The 5,757-nt window shown below is 44.9% G+C and overlaps 1 pseudogene; it reads left to right on the top strand.

The window, feature by feature from the left end:
* The first annotated feature begins 2,596 nt into the window (after positions 1-2,596).
* Positions 2,597-2,777, top strand: LOC126237695 (U2 spliceosomal RNA; annotated as a pseudogene).
* Positions 2,778-5,757: the final 2,980 nt, after the last annotated feature.

Genomic DNA, 5,757 nt, shown 5'->3' with positions numbered 1-5,757 from the left:
GACCACTCGTATAATTTGGCAATAAGCTCTAGAAAATATCCTCAGCGCAGGAAACAAATTAAGAAGCTGACAATATTTGCAGATAAATATCATACTAGTACTTAATATTTGAAACTAAAGTTAACATCTCTGAAGTTGACATCTCACGTTGTAATTCTGACGTTTCTAAATTTCCTTCTATATTTTTTCACAAAGTGCCTCATTTCAAAATTCACTTGAATGACTTTCTGCTATTAGGAATTTGTAATCACCATTATTAACATAGAATTTAAGTTTATTGTCGCATTAAAATTTGAAGTTTTCACGATGATCCCCACTGGTTGCTACCCATTTTCAACTTCTTCGCGAGCTTCCCAAGAAGAATCTGATGAAAGCACTGGGAATAACGTTGTAATTACCATTTTTGCGTTTTATACAATATGGGACGTATTGCTACCTGCACCATGAACCAGCTTTGTTGAACTGACTAATTCAAGGTCAACATATTCTTTAAGGAGCTCAAGAATTTTGGTCCGGACTGAGACACAGGTAACGCAGTTATTACTTTAATCTAGACAAACTGTGGAGAGACTTTTTCACGCTATTTCACGTAGTCACCGCCTCAGTGAGTCTCAATGAAATTAAGAAATAAGAATTATTCTGTTAGATTCATTTGGTCATTAGCGAAGGACGGGAGCATTATTCTGTCTATGTCTAACATTGCATCGTTTCCAATATTTTGTGACAGCGAGATACTTATCTTCAATTATCTCACAGTACAAGATCATTATGAATAATTTTTAATTTCCTTGCAAAAATTCTACATATGGCATTTTATGTTTACACAGAACGTTTCGTCTGCCATTGAGCTAAAGTCAGAGGCTGCCATGACAGCAAAATGTCTGGCTCCAGCTCTCGGCTGTGATACGAATACGTCTATAGAGCGGCAAGTTAAGTGTTTATAATGTTCTGTGTTTTATATATTTATTAAATTTCTTATGTGTTTCTCTATTTAAGATAGTTAACCTCGCATTTTTGTAAGTAACTAATTCAGTCTTTAGCGCAATAGGTGCTCTCTAGACAGCCAGCTACATAGCTGTTTAACGCAACAGCTTCCACTGGTGATTCATCACCAGTGTGGCAAATCGCATATCTAGGACGGTCTGCTTTAGTAGTTCATTTCTTCAATTAGTCTTGCTAGGATGGATAGGCTGTGTGCATGCTGTGAGCGGACGTAGGATGAGCTGGCCGCTGTTCGCGAACAACTGAACGTGCCGTTTGCTACGGTCAGTCAGCTTCAGGCTGCTGTCACGGGGTGCAGCGTGGCAAAGAATCTGGCGCGTCGCATGGGATACCTCAGGTGTCAATTGTTTTGTCCACTGGCTCTGCTTCCGAGGCACCTCCTAGTGCACCCGAAACGGTGGATCCGCACCAGGGTGAGTGGCGGGTGTTAAAGGGTTCGCGTTGCCCCAATCAGAGGGCCGCCTGGCATCGCACATTAACCCTGCGAGTGGACAGTGGTCGCTCCTTCAGGAGGGTCCGAGCAGGCACACTGAAGGAGGGGTTTACTAGTTACTGGGAGGTCCAGGGTTAGGCGCGTTATAGAGCCCCGTAGGCAGATAGCGTTCAGGGCCGGAAAGGGAGTCACTGTGCAGTCGGTATATTTGCCGATGGGCCTCGTCTGAGAAGTTGAGGCGGCTTGACGGTGGCTATCGAGCGTGCCGGGTGCAGTCGTCTGCAACCTGTGTCTCACGTTGGCACCAACGACGCCTGTCGCGTGCCGGCCGCGGTGGTCTAGCGGTTCTAGGCGCGCAGTCCGGAACCGCGCGACTGCTACGGTCGCAGGTTCGAATCCTGCCTCTGGCATGGATGTGTGTGATGTCCTTAGGTTAGTTAGGTTTAAGTAGTTCTAAGTTCTAGGGGACTGATGACCACAGATGTTAAGTCCCATAGTGCTCAGAACCATTTGAACCATTTTTTAGCCTGTCGCGTGGATTCTGAGGCGATCCTCAGTTCGTATAGGCGGTTGGCGGAGATGGTGAAGACTCGGCCCGGATACAAGCAGAGTCGCAATTTGCAGCATCATTTTCAGAGCTGGTCGGGGTTTTTTGGTTCGGAACCCAGTGGTGGGTCTCAACCAAATGCTTCATTGACTCTGTGGCGGTCTCGGCTGCAGATTTCTAAACTTGCGATATCGTGTGGGTATTTGCAATACAAAAAATGGTTCAAATGGCTCTGATCACTATGGGACTCAACGTCTGTGGTCATCAGTCCCCTAGAACTTAGAACTACTTAAACCTAACTAACCTAAGGACATCACACACATCCACGCCCGAGGCAGGATTGGAACCTGCGACCGTAGCGATTGCGCGGTTCCAGACTGAAGCGCCTGGAACCGCTCGGCTACACCGGCCGGCATTTGCAATACACAAACGGGGATTAGCTCGTGAATATCCAGATCGTGCAATACTAGTTGGAGGCCAAAGTGCCGAGTATAGACTGGAATATTTATGGATTCATTTCGGGAGTACAGACAGACAATCATGCGACATACTTCTGAACACATTTTCTGAAAATTCTCTTGAGCAACTAGTTATGGAACCAACACGAGAAGGAAATACCTTAGCTAAGATCAAAGTGTAGTAGCTGCTCTTATCAGCTTAATATCTGATACGTCCTGCATCGCAGGACCAGAATATGAAACTCATTTTTGGCTCATGACTGAGTGTTAGGGGCATGCATAGCCCTTGTAGCTACAAATACGGCTCACATTGTCGACATGACATGGATGAACTATTAAAGCAGACAGACCTAGATGTGCGACTTGCTACACTCCTCATGCGTTAATAAAGACATCGCCGGATGCTGAGGAAGCAGAGGCTGTTGCACTCTAGGTTCAATAGGGGGCGCACAAATGACAACAAGGGAAGGTTAATAGAGACTCGTGCGTCAGTGAAAATATGTATGCGTGCAGAATTCAACAACTACCACCGTGACACCTTAGAAAAACATCTGGCAGAGAACCTGACAAATTTTTTGCCGTATGTGATATCGCTAAGCGGATCTAAGGCTTCCATTCAGTCTATTGTTGACCAGTCTGGTGTGGCAGTTATGAATGGATACTTCGTTCTGTGGCAGAATGTATTTTCTTAAAAATCTTCTCGAAAAGCTATATGTACCAGCTCATATTTGATGCTAAACCATTGACATTGGTGACAATAATTATACCAACTGATAAATCTAGGCATGCCTAACGCCTGGGCACATAGTTTGAGCCTGCAAGTAAGACTTCTTATTTTCGGAACTCCATGGAGGCTCTTCTATATTTCTGAGCTCTTGATTCGTGATGTCACTGCCCGCTTGTATTCGAATCTCGTTTGGAAGAAAATGTCTGTCTGTCAGAAAGTTACACAACAGGTATGTTGAATGCGCCGGCAGTAGTGGTAGAGCTGCATCTAGGCGTATATAGTATGCTGTTTAGCGGCAGGATTCTCGTGCTAACAGATCATGAACAATATTCTTGTCATTCAGTGAACATTGCTGCAGTGAACGTACCAGGCCTGGTGCCGTTCGGCGTTTCGTTAGGCTAGCACCAACGGCTCTGCCGGCATACCCTTTCGAAACTTCTTTATTCATTTCATTAACCACTTTGTGTTGAAGATAGCTTCCAGCGGATTTAAACCTTTACCGTATAGCCGTGGGTACAATGAACATCTGTAGATACTCTCCTCTGAAGAGAAAAACTAGTAACACACTAAATAATACACTATCTGTGATGTTTTTCCTATTCATTAATTTGCAGATTATCACCGTACAATAAAAGAGAACTGGATTCCAAAAAACAAATGCGTCTGAAATTGTAGTATCAAGGTAACTGATCGTATTTTTAAGTTTCTGTGTTTCACGCGTTCGTTGGATCTCTTTCACTTTGGACTACTCTGAATTTATAATACTTTGTACATGCAAATTAACAAGATAGGATATTTTTAACGCTACAGGTATAATTGTAACATTTTTAACACTTTTCGATGATAATAACATCTCTAACGTACTGTTTCAAATCACACGCTGACTTCAGTGATCGTAAGTGTGAGAGAGCTGTATTATTTGCTAACGTTTGAAAAAGATTTATTGAAAGACATTATGTTGCTTTAGCAATTGCTACTTAGGTTTACGACAAAGATAGGTGCACATCCGATACGAGTGCCAAAGCAGCACTTTTTGTAAATACAGGAACGAAGCCTGCAAAGTTTGTAGACAGACGTGGCGAAATTGATTGCGGTTAGGAATAATCTACATCTGAACGTACGTAATTGGAATTTATTTCGAGGATTCGCAGATTTGAGGACTATCACACTACAGCTACTGAACGCAAGCTTTTATGTGTGCTTCGGGCCAAAGCTGCCGAGCAAAGCAAACACATAAAGCGCTTCTGCGCATGTGTACTCGCCGGAGAGAAAGAGATGCGCGATAAAACGCAAAGAAAGGCCTCAAATCCAGGATAATCGTCACCCCTGATGAAGACGTAAGCGGATTTCGGACGCTTTGCATAAGCGGATGAAAATACGACACCGCGACTAAAAATAAAGTACGGTGAAGGGGCGCTCGTTATCACTGGCTCCACAACACAGCGGGCCGCTTGAAAGGTCCAGGAGACACGGACATAGACGCGGCCGCTGCCTCGGAGCGACGAAGAGGCGAGATAGAGGGGCAGGCCGGCGGGCTCGCTGGCTGGCAGTGGGGAGGTCGTTAAGGACAACATCCGTCTTGTTCGCGCGTGCGGGTGGCAGCATCGCCTTCCAGAAGGAGAAATTCCGCTCTCATAACAACTGTGCAACTTCCGGAAACTAAACTCAGTGTCGAGAATTATTATTCCTCTACTTTCTACATGATAAATCGAAATGAACTAATTTCTCCTTAAGAACTAATCTTTGAGATACAGCTATAGCCCGTAACCGCTCGGTGTCATAATTTTGAAATGAGAGTTAGTATGAATGTCGTGTAATAAAAACACACAAAAAAGTTTAGCATAAACTCGTTCCCGAGAGTTCCAGAAACTGTACAGGAAATTGGAATAGAGGGCAACATAAACATCTTTTCCTCCTTTTTATTGCTCATGGAAACCACACATTGCATGTTGTACCACCATACAGCGAGAACTTCAGAGGTGGTCTACCTGATTACTGTACACACCGGTACCTCTAATACCGAATAGCATGTCCTCTTGCATTAATGCATGCCTGTATTCGTTGTGACATACTATCCACAAGGTCATCAAGGCACTGTTGGTCCAGATTGTCCCACTACTCAACGGCGATTCGACGTAGATGGGTCACGTCGTCCATAAACAGTCCTTTTCAAACTATCCCAGGCATGCTGGATAGCGTTCATGTCTGAAGAACATGCTGGCCAGTCTAGTCGAGCGATGTCGTATTCCTTAAGGGAGTCATTCACAAGATGTGCACGATGGGGGACGCGAACTGTCGTCCATGAAGTCGAATGCCTCGCCAATATGCTGCCGCTATGGTTGCACTATCGGTCACAGGATGGCATTCACGTATAGTACAGCCGTTACGGCGCCTTCCATGACCACCAGCGGCGTACGTCGGTCCCACATAATGCCACGCCAAAACAGCAGGGGACCTCCACCTTGCTACACTCGCTGAACAGTGAGTCTAAGGCGTTCCGCTTGAGCGGGTTGCCTCCAAATAGGTGTCAGACGATTGTCTGGTTGAAGGCATATTCGACACTCATCGGTGAAGAGATGGTGGTGCCAAT

Source organism: Schistocerca nitens, chromosome 2, assembly GCF_023898315.1.
Source record: "Schistocerca nitens isolate TAMUIC-IGC-003100 chromosome 2, iqSchNite1.1, whole genome shotgun sequence".
Classification (NCBI taxonomy): domain Eukaryota; kingdom Metazoa; phylum Arthropoda; class Insecta; order Orthoptera; family Acrididae; genus Schistocerca; species Schistocerca nitens.
This window is presented reverse-complemented; position numbering and strand designations above follow the sequence as displayed.